Source organism: Ictidomys tridecemlineatus, chromosome 5 (assembly GCF_052094955.1).
Source record: "Ictidomys tridecemlineatus isolate mIctTri1 chromosome 5, mIctTri1.hap1, whole genome shotgun sequence".
Classification (NCBI taxonomy): domain Eukaryota; kingdom Metazoa; phylum Chordata; class Mammalia; order Rodentia; family Sciuridae; genus Ictidomys; species Ictidomys tridecemlineatus.
Window position 1 is genome coordinate 8,870,238 of NC_135481.1, and position 16,092 is coordinate 8,886,329.

General features: G+C 54.1%; 1 protein-coding gene across 4 annotated transcripts in view; it reads right to left on the reverse strand.

Moving 5' to 3' along the window:
- The window catches only part of Lingo1 (leucine rich repeat and Ig domain containing 1), a 190,255-nt gene that overhangs the window by 103,222 nt on the left and 70,941 nt on the right, over positions 1-16,092 (reverse strand). For all 4 annotated transcript variants that reach the window (XR_013438683.1, XR_013438684.1, XM_078049242.1 and 1 more), the window contains one exon: positions 13,218-13,260. The gene's annotated coding sequence lies outside the window, so the exon portion shown is untranslated. The remainder of the gene's footprint in view (positions 1-13,217; positions 13,261-16,092) is intronic.

A 16,092-nucleotide genomic window follows, 5' to 3' on the forward strand; every position in this document is an offset into this window, starting at 1 on the left:
CGCCAGGGCCCGGGCCCGTGGCCCCCTGAGGCAAGCCTTCTCCAGGTCTCAGTCTCTCCACCTGTGCAATGGAGGCAGAGGGGCAGAGGGGCAGAGGGGCCCCTGCCCGCGCCTCTGGGCCCCCCCGGGGAATGTGGGGGGAGGCCTATCCGGCGGGTGCAGGAGCCGAGGCTGCGGGAAGTCGGCCGCGGGGGCGGAGGCGAGAAGAGACGGAGCTCCTGGGCGCGGCGCGGCGTTGGGATATTTTTCCCGGTTGTATTTTTAGATGGACTACTTTCTCTCCCCTCCCCCTGCCTCAGTAGGAGGAAGAACACAGAAATAGCCTCGTGTGCGTGTCGGCACCGGCTATATATAGTGGGCACCAACCCCGTCACCCTGGGCGTCTCCCACTCGCTGCCCTGGAGCAGGAGCAGAGGGGCAGGGGAGGCCCTGCCCATCCTCCACCTGCCACAGGTCGGCTTGGCTCCTCCAGCCCCCAGCTCGCGCCCCCCTGCATGCACGTGGCTGATGCCTCCCTGCACAGAGACCTTGGGGAGGGCCCTGGGCCATCCCAACGCCTGGCCCAGGGAGGGTGGGCAGCGAGGTGGGCAAGGAGGCAGTTTCCAAGGATCAATGGATGGAAAGTGCTTGGCCACAATCGACTGGTCCCTGGACCTGGACCTCCCCGAGTCTCTGTGCACGCTGACCCTTTGACTTTAGGGGAAGGCATCGATCCCATTAGCATGTTCCCACAAGTGCATCTGAGTCCCAGTTGTTCAGGTGGGAAAACTGGCCTAATGTCACCAACCAGCCTGTGGTGTAGCCACTTGCTAGTTTTGCTCTCCCATCTCTGAGCTTGGTTTCCTCATCTCTAGGGTGAGGTTAAGGTCAGTGCCTACTTCGTTGGCTGTTGTGAGGATGAGATGAGGTGAGCACATGATGTCCCTAATGGTGGCTTCCATGACTAGGAAGACAGCTACAAGCTCTCAAGCCCATAGGGCCCTGGCCAGAGCTGGGGCTCCAGCCTCATGGTAGGGGGCTGGCCCCTACCCCCACAACCAGGTCACTCACACGCAACCCTTGTGGTATCAGGGATTTCTTCCTGATGGCCAGTGGACCCTGTCACTACCCACCCCAGGACACAGTAAGATGAAGGCCTGGCACCTCCCTTGCCTCCCTGCTGGTCACAGTGACTATGGGGGAGTATCTGAGCAGAAGGACTTAAACCCCAGACCCACCTCTCCAGGGGGTGGGGCTCCCCTCTCAGTGTCCAAAGCTGGTTTGGATCTTCCCAGACCAGGAGATCTGATGAGCTCCACCAGCTTCCCACACCAGGACCTGAGGGGACAAAGCCCTGGGTGGGGAAGTCATGTGACCTTGGGAGGATCAGTCTCCCCATCTGACTGACTCCCCACAGGGGAACTTAAGTCCATTATCTTGTTTAACCCTCACAACACTCCATGAGAAGGGACCCATAGTCATCTTACAGATGTAGAAACTGAGGCTAGCCTGGGTCACTTGGAAAGTGACAGGCAGAGCCTGTTAACCCCCTGGCTTCGTGGACAGCCCACTCTCCATCAAAGGCGGAGCCTGTGTCTGCCAGACCTGGGAGAGCCAGGATAGGCTCTGGAGGGTAGACTCCTGTGTTGAAGGACTGGCTTGAAAAATTCCTGAACAGTTCCAGTGTCTCGGGGAGCACTGGTCTGAGTGGACTCCAGCCTCAGTATGTGTGAGCCTCGCTGACCCTCCTCCTGCACCCCTCCGCTGGCCCTTGAGTTTTAGAGATCAAGTGCATAACTTCATTTTTCCATCTGTGAAGTTCCATGTGGTCTGGGGTGGTGTTAGCCCAGAGTTCCCCTCAGCGGAGCACAAGGTGAGAACCACCTCTGGTTGACAAATGTGGCACTCTGCCCCCATCTGACTTGCTGGAAGAGCAGGGCAAGAGGAAGCCAGAGCCCAAAGTGCCCCCTTAGGCCTTCCTCCCACAGACAAACATCCATGTTCTGGAGGGCTGTTGTCCACTGCACAAGTCTTGCTGAACCTCTGTCACAGAGCTCATGACCCCACTCAGAGGCCCCCATAGCAGTGACAATGGGTAGGGAGGAAGCCTGGCTCCCTGAAGTGTGGACTGTCTGCCCAATCCTGCCTGATGTGGGGAAAAGGAAGGACTCGGGGCCAGGAGGAAGGGACCTGGGCCCTGTTCTCAAGGAAGGCACTCAGATATGCAGACACCATGCAAGAAGGACTGAGCCTGTGCTGGCAGCTGCTGTTTGGTTTCTGAGTTTCCATATGCAAAAGAACAAAGTTGGCCTCTTACCTCACACCACACAGACAACTCCACATGGGTGAGAGGCCGAAACCTAAGACCCGAAACCACAAAACTCCCAGAAGAAAACGGGGAGAAGATTCATGACACTGGATCGGGCAATGATGTCTTGAATATGACACCAAAAGTAAAAACAGAAAAATGGGGTTAAATCAGACTTAAAAACCTCTGGCTCAGCAAAGGAAACCACCGACAGGGTGAAAAGGGAACCCATGGAATGGAAGAATATATTCAGAATGTATCTGAAAGGGGTTAATGTAAAGAATATACAAAGAGGGCTGGGGCTGGGGCTCAGAGGTAGAGCACCTGTTTAGCATGTGCGAGGCCCTGGGTTCAATCCTCAGCACCACGTAAGAACAAATAAATAACTATACTAAACTACAACTACGAAAAAAAAAAAAAAAGAAAAATATATAAAGAACTCCTAGCCAGGGTTGTGGCTCAGTGGTAGAGTGCTTGCCTAACATGTGTGAGGCCCTGGGTTCAATCCCTGGTACCATATAAAAAGTAAATAAATAAGCAAATAGAATAAAGGCATTGTGTCCATCTACAACTAATATATATATATATCTCCTACAACTTGCCAGGCATGGTGGCACATGCTTGTCATCCCAGCAGCTTGGGAGCCTGAGGCAGGAGGATTGTAAATTCAAAGCCAGCCTCAGCAACTTAGTGAGGCCCTAAGCAACTCAGGGAGACCCTGTCTCTAAATAAAATACAAAAGGGGCCAGGGATGTGGCTCAATGGTTAAGCGTCTCTGGGTTTAAACCATGGTAGCAAAAGAAAGAAAGAAAATATAAAACTTATAACTCAACAAAAATATCCCAAAGTCTGAAAGCAATCTTTGAATGACAACAGAATAAGTTTTTTTTTTCCAAAGAAGGTAAACAAATGACCAAAAAGCACATGAAAAGATGCTCGAAACTCCTAGTCATCAGGGAAATGCACATAAAAACCACAATGAAATATCACCTCACACACATTAAGATGATCACTATTTAAAAAAAAAAAAAGTAAGTGTTGGGGCTGAGGTGGTGGCTCAGTGGTAGAGCACTCGCCTAGCATGTGTGAGGAGGCACTGAGTTCAATTCTCAGCACCACATAAAAAAATAAAGGTATTGTGTCCATCTATAGTTAAAGTGTGTGTGTGTGTGTGTGTGTGTGTGTGTGTGTGTGTGTGTATAAATAGCCATGTTGATGAAGACATGGAGGAATTTGAAGCCTTGCACACTGCTGGTGGGAATGCAAAGGTGTAGCCACTAGGAAAAACAGGATGAGGGTTCCTCAAAGACTGAAAATAGAACCGCCATGTGATCTAGCAATCCCGCTTCTGGGTATATAGCCAAAGAATGGAAAACAGGATGTCAAAGAGATATTTCCATACCCACATTCACTGCAGTATTATTCACATGGCCAAGGGGTAGAAGCAACCCGAAAGTCTATCAACAGATGAACAGATTAACAAATAGGTATACACAAATAATGAACTGTTATTTGGCCTTAGAAACAAAGGAAGGGGCTGGGGTTATGGCTCAGTGGTAGAGCGCTTGCCTAGCACGTATGAGGAGGCACTGGGTTCGATTCCCAGCACCACATATAAAACAGTGAACAAGATAAAGGTCCATCAACAATTGAAGAAAAGTATTTGTTTTTTTAAAAAAGGAAATACTGCCACATGCCACAACATGGATGAACCTTGGAGACATTATGCTAAGTGAAATAAGCCAGTCACACAAAGGACAAATATCCATGATTCTACTTCAGTGAGGAATCTCAGGTGGTGGGTCTTAGAAACAGAGACTTGAAGGGAGGTTGCCAGGGGCCAGAGACGGGTGAGCAGGCAGTGGCTGTCCGGTAGGTAGAGGTTCACTCAGCAAGGTGAAAAAGTTCTAGAGAGCTACTGAACAATAAAGTGCCCGCAGTTGACACTGCTGCACTTAAAATTGATAAGATGGGAAATTTTATGTCATGTGTTTCTGAGCACAATTAAAAAAAAAAAAAAAGCAAAAATGATCTTCATCCCTCTCCTATAGATGAGGGAACCAGCACTCAGAGATGTGAAATAACTTCCCCAAAGTCACACAGCTGGTAGGTAACGGCCATTTAGTCTAGCTCCCGAGGCCATTGCACGTATCGTTGAGGGAATGTCCAGAGCTAACACATGGGCACTTAACATGGGCTTTTAGAGAAGGCAAGTCTTATGTCACTTTTTTTTTTTTTTTCAGGGAGATGGGGCTACCAGGGATTGAACTCAGGAGCACTTGACCACGGCGCCACATCCCCAGCCCTATTTTGTATTTTATTAAGAAGCAGGGTCTCACTGAGTTGCTTAGCGCCTTGCTGTGGCTGAGGCTGGCTTTGAACTCATGATCTCACGATCCTCCTGCCTCAGCCTCCCCAGCTGCAAGGATTACAGCCGTGCACCACCAGGCCCAGCTAGATCTTATGTATCTTAAAAGGGGGCTTTGCATCCAACAAAGGGGCTGTCCCTGGAAGGTCCTCTCAGGGAGGACCCCACCTCAGGGCTGTGCTTCCCTCAGTCATGGCTCTGACTGCCTGCCTAATGTTGATGGCCCGGCTGCCTCTTAGTCCCTCTTGGCCTGGTAGTGACAGGTTCTGCCCGGGCCTCTCCCACTGCCCCAGCAGTGGGACCATTCCTCAGCCTGTGAGAAGCCATCCATCACGCCAGGCCCTGTGACTGGCAAGTAGGCTGCCCCAGAGCCTGCAGAGTCCTGGCCCCAGTGCCCACCCAGTTCCCCGCCAGGCTGGAGACCAAAGCCTTGCCTTGGCCACTGAGGGACGGGTCCACCCCGAGAAGAGCTTGCTGCAGCCCTGGCCATCTCACCCCTGCCCCTCCCCCCGCCTCAGGGAGGGGCCTGGGGGTAGCTCCAGCTTTGGGGTTCGGGAGCACATGGAGCCTTTCCTTTTCCACTCCTCTCAGCCATGTGACCTTGACAGGCTCCATTATCTCTGGGTCCCTGCCCCTGGTGGGTGTCACACTCCCCCCAGCTAGCCTTTGGGAGAAGCCAGTGAGGCCAATGCTTGGAATGTTCTGGAGGTGTCCTCAGTGGGGGGTCCCTGCCTTTTCTAGTGAAGCCAGGATGCCTAGGTTCAAGTCCCCACTCTGCCTCCTCCGGCTGTGACTCTGGGCAAGTTATTTCGCCTCTCTGTGCTTCAGTTGCTTGGCTAAAAACAACTTCTGTGTTGTGGTGAGGATTAAATAAATAAATATCTGCAAAGTGCTGGCACACAGCGGGCACCGTGGAAGACCGAGCAGTTATTACCGTCAGTATGTCACTGCTGTCCTATGTCACAGGGCTGTTTCGAGGTCTGGATTCAGCCAAGTATATGTAAGACATCCTGAAAACAGGAAGACCCTCCCTCGGAGGCCCACCAACCATTCTCTTTGCCCCGCCCCCATCCCTAAAAGGCTTACACAGAGCGCCCCGGGTCCCCCCATCAGCTCCTCCAAGAGCCCGGGAGGCCCTGGAAGGGAGGCAGGGAAGGCTCCACCCTCCCTTTGGGGGCTCAGAGGCCGTGGGGAGTTGAGGCTGGCTGGCTCAGATCAGCCAGGCCCTGCAGTGTCAGAGAGGCTGCATGGGTGCCTCAGGGGCCCAGGAGGCTCAGAACGAAGAGCCCAGAAGCCAGGCACGGGGAGCCGGAGCCAGTGCCCAGGCAAAGTGGAGGCTCTGAGGGTTCTTGAGGAGGGGAGCAGGGTAGACAGAGAAGGCGTCAGGTCCAGCCCTGCAAATGTGCAATCCCTGCTGAACAGAGGCCAGAGCTGGGGGGCTGAGGAGTCGGGGTGGAGGGACAAGCACCAGGAGCTGTGGCCCATTGCCCACCTCACACCTTCTAGGCAGATGTTTGCCTGCACCCCAGGATCATCCTGTGTGGGGAAAGCGTCTTCCTCCTGGAGCACGACCGAGCGGTGACTGGAGCAGGTCTCCCACCGCCATCCTCCAGACTCCGAGCTGCCACCGACTGCAAGTGGTTGGGCAGACGCAGCCCTCGCCCCATCTCATTCAGATCTCGACAGCACCCCAAGTCTCCTTCCATCTATGGTGGCCAGACAAGCTTGGGTTCAAGCCTGGCTCTGCAGCCTCCCACCCATGTGGCCCTGTCACCCTCCCTGAGTTCTGGTTTCCTCATCCATACAGGGTGCTGTTAAGAAGGAAGCAGGCGGGGTGCGGTGGGGCACACCTGTAATCCCAGTGGCTCGGGAGGCTGAGGCAGAAGGATCGCAAGTTCAAGGCCAGCCTCAACAATTCAGTGAGGCCCTAAGCAACTTAGCAAGACCCTGTCTCAAAAAATAAAAAATAAAAATGGGCTGGGGATGTGGCTGAGTGGCTAAGCATCCTGGATTCAACCTCAGGCACCAAAAAAAGAAAAAGAAGGAAGCAGATGCCTTAGGTCATCTCCACACAGTTAGTACTCAGTTTCCCGTGCTGCAAAATGAAAGGGCTGAAAGAGATGGTCCCTCAAGGGCCTTCCACCCCAGACCATGCCTCCACAGCAGGCCCAGCCCTGCACTGAGGTGGCGGGTCCCAGCAGGATCAGACCCCAGCTTGCACGCCTGCCCGGCCGATGCTCGCCAAGACCTGCCTCCCCCGGAGCCCATGTGCCAACTGTGAATGACCAGGTGACAGTATGACTTGCAGGGTTTCTGATCACCTCCAACCAAGGACTTCAGGTTCTCTGTGCCTGACCCAGGCTGCAATGTGCACCTCTGGTCTCCCTGGGCCAGGTTGCCAGGGGAGGGAGGTCACAAAGTCAGGGGCTGGCAGTGGCCTCCCATGTTGCCTTCTATTCCTCAGGGACCCTGAGTTGCTTAGCTCCTGTGAACAGTATGGCTCTCGTGACTCCTATTTCCCTTTCCCTTCCAACTACCAGGAAGCACAGGGCCAAATATTCAGCCCAACATGTGACCCTACAAGTCCATGTTCAAATGTTCCCCAAGCCTGTTCTATCACGTTCTATTCTTGATCGCCTTGGATTATGTCTTAGTATCGCTCATCTGCTTGGACCCTAAGGCAGGTAGAAGATAAAACAATATCAACATGTAAAACGGCAACCCTCACCCCTGGAAACTTGAGGGCCCAAGGCTGGGGGCAGGAGTGTGGGGTGGATGGGGGGAAGCTGGCAGGCTGCAGCCCGGTCCCTCTTGGCTCAGGTGTCAAGTTGCACATGGGAGCTGGGAGAGTCCCTGCTCTCATCTGAGACCACCCTGCAGTCTGCTAATGACTCTGATGACTTTGACTAGAATTTATGAAGTGCCCGTTTCAGGGCAGCCATGGTTCCTAGCACTCTCTGTGAATATGTCACTAATGCTTGCTTGGTATGATTGTGCCTCCCCCACCACACACACACCAAAGTTCACATGTGGGAAACTTAGTCCCCAGTGCAACAATGTTGAGAGGTGGGGACTTTAAGAACTGATTTGTCATGAGGCCCTGCCTTGTGAATGGATGCAGGCTGCCATCCTGGGGTGGTTTCATGATCACAGGCGTGGACTCATTTTCCAAAGAGTGAGTTTGCTATAAAAGCAAGTTCAGGCTCCCCACCGCCCTTCTCTTGCACTTGTGCACACACACGCCGTCTTGTCTTCCTGCCTTCCACAGTGACACGACACTGCAACAGGCCCTCCCCAGATGTGCCCCTCCTCCTCGGACTTTCCAATCTCCAAACTGTAAAATGTAAATTCCTTTTCTTTATAGATTAGCCAGGCTCTGGCATTCTGTTGTAGTGTCTCCAGATGAACTAAGACACGCAGGGAGTCGCTCTAACAAACCCCTGGAAATGTGCAAGAGGCTTCAGAACCGGCTACTGGGCAGAGGCCGGCGCCTTTGGAAGAGCAGCCAGAAAATGGGGGTATCGCTAAAAATGGAGAAGGAAGGGCGGTTCTGGGGGGACTCGGAAGAGGAAGAGAGCTCCGGGGAGAGCGTGAAATGAGATTGCTCAAGTAGTCAGGACCAGAGAGCGGGCAGAAACGTGGCCGCTAAAGGCCACTGGGGCGAGATCTCCAAGGAACAGGAGGAGCAAGGCCCTGGAAACAGGAGGAAAGGCCACCTCAGTCCTACAGCGGCAAAGGGCCTGTCGGAACGGAACCGTGTGCGTGTCCTAGACTTTGTGGAAGGCCAGACGTAAGGACAGTGAATGAGGCTATCTGGGCAGCAAAGCTGGCTTCCTGAGGCTGGAAAATGCAAGAAGAACGAGGTGGTTAAAGAGGAAGCAAAATTTTAAAAAAATCTTCAGCCTGGAATGTAAAGATGAAAAAGCACGTCTGGGAGACAGCGCTCAGGGTGTGGCCAGGCGCCTGTTTTCGGGAGAGAATGTTATGGATGGAAGGTTCTATTCTTCAAGACAAAGGGAGAACCACCCAGAGGCCTTCAGGAGATGGAGGAGGCCAGCCAGGACCTGCAGGGCTATATTTCCAGAATGACACCAGCAGGACCTCAGCATGCTGCCCTGCACCGCCTCAGGCCTCTGCTCCCCAAATTCTAGCACAGAACCCTTCGCTGCCCTGCTGTGGCTCCAGTGGGTCCGGGTGGTACGGGCCATAAGTTTGGCAGCGACTGCTGCAGGTTAATTCTGCAGGCGTGCAGCACGCCAAAGCTGAGGCCCCCGGTGGTCTGCACCTAGATTTCAAAGGGTGCTGCAGACAGCCTGGAAGCCTAGTCACACGAGTGGAGCCACCCTCAAGAAACCCCCATCAGGGGAATGCCTCCTGGGGCTATGGGGGTGGGGCAGCCTCTGAGACCCCAGAACTGTAGGACAACCAGTGTGCAACCCCAGCCTGGGGAGGCTGCAGGCAGGAGGCTCCAACCTGGGACGGCTGCTGTGGGGTCTGAGCCCAGCAATGCCATCCGGGCAGGGATGTTTGCAGCCTTGAGATCCCAACCCCTGCCCCAGCATGCCCGGGAATGGGGGACTCAGAGCCAGAGGAGACTGTTCAGACAGAATGTTGGGCTGGCTGCAGTAGCACATGCACATAATCCCAGCGGCTCTGGAGGCTGAGGCAGGAGGATGCAGAGTTCAAAACCAGCCTCAGCAAAAGTGAGGCGCTCAGCAACTCAAAAAAGACTTATTGTCGGGCTGGGGTTGTGGTTCAGTGATGGAGCACTCACCTAGCATGTGTGAGGCCCTGGGTTCCATCCTGAGCACCACATAAAAATAAATAAGTAAAATAAAGGCCTATGAGGGAGACAGCCTGGTCCTTGCCCTGGTGAGGGTACAGAGGCTGACCCTGCCTCTGTGTACAGCCACATGGGCAGCCATCTATAACTTAAAAAAAAAAAAGACTTAATGTCAGTTCCAATGTTGCCTTTGGACTCACGTGAGACCAGTCCCCTCTTCCGTCTTGCCTGTCTCTCCCCTTTGGCCTGGAAACCTCTCCTACACCTGACCCGTGGGGGCATTTTGGAAGGAGATGACCTGTGGATTCCCAGGCCCCAGCGGAAGGAGATTTGCCTCAAAGTGAATTGTGCTTTCAGCCTCATGGGCACCTGACTTAGACGGGACTCTGGACTTGGCACTTTGGAGTTGGTGCTGGAACAAGCTCAGACTTCAGGTCTGATGGGATGGAACGGGCATACTCTGTATGTGAGAGCACGTGAACTGTGGGAATCGGGGACTGAAACTCAAGCCCCAGGGCAACAGTGCTGAGAGCTGGGACCTTAAGAGGTGAGCTGGCCTCGAGGGCCGAGCTCTCTGCGTGGGCTCCTGATATTGCAGGAGTGGGTCACTAATGCCAGATGCCAGTTCCTTGATCTTTGGCCTCCCGCCTCCAGAACTGTTAAGAAATCGATTTATATCCTTTATGTACTACCTAGTTTCTGGTAATCTGTTAAAACGCCACTAAATGCACTAAGAAAACCCCCTCACGGCCCTGAGAGGCGGGTTCTACTATTGTTCTCTCTTCACATAAGGGGAAACTGAGGCAGGGTGCTTACACACAGCTGGGAAGTTCTGAACAGCTACTCATACTGCCTTGGGGATTCGGGCACTTGAAAGGACATCTCACTGGGAAGCGGGGCCCCATGACACCCCAGGCCTAGGAGGGAGACAGCCCGGTCCCTGCCCTGGCGAGGGTAGAGAGGCTGACGCTGCCTCTGTGTCCAGCCTGACACTGTCCCTTCCCTTCCCCCCAGCCGTATGGGCAGGCATCAGGCCTGAGACGGGGTAGGACCCACTGACTCCCCAAGCAGCAATGGTGGTGGGCCTTGAGGGGCCGTCCTGAGACTGTGCAAAACCAGACCTGGGCCCCAGCAGGCCAGGTCAGAATCCTGCCCACCAACTGTGTTGCTGTGTGATCTTGGGCAGGTCATTCCACCCTCCTGACTCCGTATGCTCCACTGCAGATGAAGAGAACAGAAGGACCACTTACCGTGCCTGACGTACAATGTCTTAGTCACTAATCATTTTTATCATCCTAGAGTATCTAGGCCACCCCTGGGTGCCGCTTCCTCCTGGCAGGTATGTGGGGGTAAGTGGGGCTGGGGAGACCCAGAGAGGCATGTATGCAGAACAGGCTGGGCCTAGTTCCGCTGTGGAACTGCCTTGGATGTCCATGTGGGAGAGGGCAGAGGGCAGTGGAGTCTCTCTCTGGGCTGAGCTAACTGAGGTGAAAACCAACAAAAACAAAGAAGCATTTGAAGCAGACACATTCTGAGCTTTCAAGGCTAAAAATGTAGGGTGCTGGCCGAACACTCACTCTATTGCTCCATTCCCATTTTAGAATTTAGGATAATGCAATGGAATATTACTCAGCCACAAATAAGAATGAAATGATGGCATTTGCTGGAGACTATCATGCTGAGTGATTAGGCCAATCCCCAAAAAACGAAGGCCAAATGTTCTCTTTGATATGTAGATAATAATTCGCAATGCAGGGAAGAATAGAAGTTCACTGGATTAGACAAAGGGGAATGAAGGGAAGGGAGGGGGTTGGGAATGGGAAAGACAGTAGAATGAGTCGGACATAACTCCCCTGTGTTCATATATGAATACACGACAAGGGTAACTCCACGTCATATACCACCACAAGAATGGGATCTGAATTAGAATAATTGTATTCATGTATGCATAATATGTCAAAATACAATCTGTCAGGTGTATCAAAAAGAATAAATATAAACAGAGGTGGGGGTTGGCTCTGGCTCGGGTCAGCATCCCAGGTCCACAAAGGAAACCCAGCCAGTAACCTCAGGCAGCAGTGACGGGGGCAGTGAGTGCTCAGGAAACCCACTCACCCAGCCCAGGCCCTCCCAGAACTCCTGGGCTGGGCCAGGTGGACCCAGCCGCGCTTCCAGAGCATCCCTCACACTTCTGGTCCCTCAGACAGACGTCCACCCCTCGATACCCACAAGTGGCCTCACCTAAGGCCACGCATCCCATTAAAGCTGACCACAGCCCACTCCTGGCCTCGACTGCAGAGGGAGCCCACAGGCCCTGAGGTGACCTGAGCTCCTTCCTGGTGCTGCCCTCGGACAGACGTCCATGCGGTCACGGCTCCCACCCGGGTCCCCGGCCCCCAGCACACACGAGCTCTGACCCAGCACACAGGCCGCTTCTGTTCCAGAGGCTTCTCGGGGCTGTCCCACAAGTCGTAACTGACCCAACGCGCTCGACACAGTATCCAGGATGCGCTGGCCACCACGGCCACCACGGTCAGCCCCGCAGACCTGACCTGCCCTTCCTCTCTCCACCCTTGAATGCTGCGTCCATCTGTCTGTGGGATCCCCCCATGCCCACTCCCCCTCCTGCCTGCCTCGAGTCCCCCCCATGTGTGCCACCCTTGGGACAAGGGCCCACAGCTTGTCCTCACTGAACTAAGTGGGGCAGGGCCCACCCAGCCGCCCAAGGAACGGCTGCCCAGGCCGGTTCCTGTGTGGTGGCTCTGGGCACGGGGCGCTGGAAGGGCCCCCGAGTGTAGAAGGAAGACAAGTAGGTTGTGTCCCAGGAGGGAGAGATGTACCCCAGAGAGGGACCGCAGGAGACCAGGCCAAGGGGTCCCCCTCAGAGTTCTGCTGGCTGTGGCCTCCTGGTACCTCCACTGACCTAAGGTAGCCTCCAGCTCCCGCCCTCACACCGGGGCTCCTGGTGGCCCGGTCAGAGGACGTGGAGGCCTCTAACCGTGTCCCTCCCCTCAGGACGTCCAACCTGCAGCACAGGGGAGGGGGTGAGACCCAGGCTAAACCCTACCTGACCACCAGGTGTGTCCCCACCTGCAGCCTCAGTTTCCCCACCTCTACGAAGGGGACACACTACCCTGATGGGGACCCCTGGACTGGCTTCTCTGCCCTAGAATGACAGAAAGGCTGCAGCTGACTCCAGCTACCCAGGGTTGCCCGTGTCCCTCTGTCCCCAGGGTCCTCCAGACTCCTCCCCAGGCTCTGAAGCTAAGGAACTGATAGGTGCTTTACAATTATTGAGCACCACTGTGTACTTGGTCTTCTACAGACAGCACAATGCCCAGGAGGATGCACCATGAAGAGCCCCCCCCTTGACAGGTGACAAAATTTGAGGGGAAAGGTCACACAGACAGGGGTGAAGCCAAAGCTGACTCAGGATCTCAGGCACCAAATGCTGATTCATCTCAGAGTCCAAGAGCCTCAAGGCCATGGCCATCCATCCCCACAAAAATCATGGCCTCAAAGGACGCCCTGGCCTGCCCCCCACAGGGAGGCCCAGCTCGCCTGGACATGGCTGTGCGCTCTCCTTGATGAGGGGCCTCACTTCTGGCTGGTACCTGGGCCATGGACCCACAAGCAGCTGTTTCAAACAGCCCCCCAACACCCCAAACCCTGACCCTCTCTGACCAGGGGCCATCTTCCTCCCCTCCCACCAGAGCTGACCCCCAAACCTCACCCCTGCTTCTCCACGACTCAGTGGCCTCTTCTCCATGGCTACTCACCTCCTCCAGCAGCTCAGGGCTCAGGGGCTCTTCAGCGGGACACCTGCAGGGAGAGAGCGGGGAGAAGGTGAGAGGACAGACTGGGGTCTGCTGACCATCCTGTCACCAATCCCATTCAGTCTGGGCTCCCTGGGATAGGTGGGGCAGGAGACCTGGGCCCTGCCCCCCGAGGGCCCCTGGGCAGCCCAAAGATGCCGTACTCATGCCAGAGTCAGGATGGCACTTACTATGGAGTCAGCACAAGGACCACAGGTGGCTGGGACCTGAGAGGCTCCCTGCAGCAGCCCAGGGTCCCACATGGGCCTTGAGGGACACACCAATCAGACCAGGAACCAGCATACCCCACCCCCAGGCCTGCCCACAGCAAAAACACAGTTCCCTGGCCCCTGGGCCCAAGGGCTGGACGTCAAATCCTCCCTCCTGGGACCAATGTGGCTCCTGGTCCCCAGGAGCCCAAAAGAGCCAGCAGAGGAAGCCCCCAGCCCCTCTGCTCCACCTCTGCCTGGACACTTGCCCTGGTCCAGTCTCAGCTCCATCACAGGCTCACCCTCACTGTGCCTTGATTTCCCCATCTTTACAGGCAGGTGCATCAGAGCGGGCGGGAGGCCCGGACAAACACAGCTTGCCCCGCAAGCCAGGGCTTCTGATTGGCAGGTCCAGGGTGGAGCCTGAGAATCTTCACTTCCAGCAAGCTCCCAGGTGACCCTGCTGCCACCAACGAGAATCACACTTTAAGAACCGCTGGCTTTGGCCTGGGATTGTAGCTCAGTGGTAGAGCACTGGACTAGCATGTGTAGGGCCCTGTGTCCCATCCTCAGTACCAAAAAAAAAACCCCTCTGACCTTGAAGATGTATCCAGCCTACAAAGTGCACAGCCTACTCCCTCAAGGAGTTTGCAGGTAACTGGGGACAAACACACACACACACCAAGGTTCGTGCGCACACATCTGACTGAAAGTAGTCACAGCAAGAAACATGGCATCCAAACAATAAGGAGACCTGACAGGTGCACGGCAGGTGGGTGCAATTGGGCGAGGCTTCCAGGAGGAGGTGAAGACTTAAATTACGCCATTTCACATATTACTGACTTAATATGTATGTCCAATTACATGAAACTGTTCTTTTCAAAAAAGAAAAAAAAATCTTCTGGTACTGGGGATTGAACCCAGGGGCACTTTACCACTGAGCCACATCCCCAGTCCTTTTGATTTTTTATTTGGAGACAGGGTCTTGCTAAATTGCTGAGGCTAGCCTCAAACTTGCAATCCTCCTGCCTCAGCCTCCCAAGTTGCTGGGATTCCAGGAGTACACCACTGTGCCTGGCTAGTGTTCTTTTTTTTTGAAAGCTTCAAATACAGAGGTTTGTAGAGTCAACACTGTCCAGGGGCACAGACTGCTTCCCTCTGGTTTGAAACCTCACTGCACATTGGTGTAGAGAAGTACACACACAAAGTGGGTATGGACAGCTTCCATGCTGGTGTGTAACTGAGCTCCTTGCTTAGCAATGATTCCGAGACCTCCCCGTGTCTGTACAGAGCTATAATTGTTGTTTGTACTCACTGAGCACCTACTATGTGTCTGCTACTAGGTTAAGCACTTTATCAATTAACCCATCTGAACATCAGAACAAACCCCTAAGACAGGTAAAGGCCATTTTGAATCTAGTTTTGTAGAAGAGACAATGGACCAGCTGTGGTGTTAGTCAATGGCGGGGCCTGGGCTTGGTCCCAAGCAGTGGAGCTCCAGCGTCTGCTCCCAACAGAGCCACAGGTGAGCCTGCGTGATGCCACGCTAAACTCCTCTGCGTGGGGGACGGGGGACACCCTCACCTGCTTACCAAGGCCTCCAAGGAGGGGTACTCAGATGTTCCCCATCTTTTATTTTAATCATTGCTGGAAAAATAATCTTGTCACTTGGTGAACATGTGCAAATATTTTCTCTGGGTATGTTCCTAAAGGATAGGGCAAAGAGCTACACATGTAAAATGTTGGTACTCGCTGCTGAAATGCCTTCCAAAAACATCTGTACTGAGGGGCTATTGTCTGTTTCCCCCTGAGAGCTTCCACGTAGGAACAGTTCCCATTTACTGAGCACCTAGTATGCACTAGATCCAGTAACATCTATGTCATTATCTCCATGTTCCAGAAGAGAAAACAGGCTCAGAGAGGTTAAATTACTTGCCAAGGTCACAGTGCATTACAATGTGCTGCAATATCATGAACACAGAAGGAGGAAAAGAAGGAGGGAGGGAGGGAGGGAGGGAGGGAGGGAGGGAGGGAGAGACACTCCTTGACCCCACATGCCCTTCCATTTTTCCATTCCCCTTTAATAGCAAAACTCAAAAACTGCAAGGTGCAGTGACACACACTTGTGATCTCAGTGACATGGGAGGCTGAGGCAGGAGGATGGAAAGTTCAAGGCCAGCCTCAGCAACTTAGGCCCTTGTTCAAAATAAAAAAATAAAAAAGGGGGGATGTGGCTCAGTGCTTCAATCCCCCATACTGAAAAGTACCTGTCTCCAGTGTCTAGTCCCTCCCCTCCCGTCCTCCCTCACTGCCTGTCCAGCTGGGCGTCTGTCCTCGCCAGGAGCTCTTATCAAGATCCCCAGAAATCTCGGTTCTGCTCTTCCAATAGTCATTCTCTGTGCCCCGGCTCCCGGAGCTCTCGGCAGCAGCTGGCATGGCTGATGGCCTCCTCCACGGGGGACACTTATCTCTGGACTCGCAGGACTCCTTCTCCTGCTGGTCCTCCCACCCCTTCCTCCCCTCTGACCCAAGCTCCCTCCAAACAGCCGGTGCCCAGGGCTCCCGGGCTCTCCTCTCTTTGCTGTCCACGCAGTCCCTTGGCTGGTCTCAGTGGCCCGAGGCTTTAAATC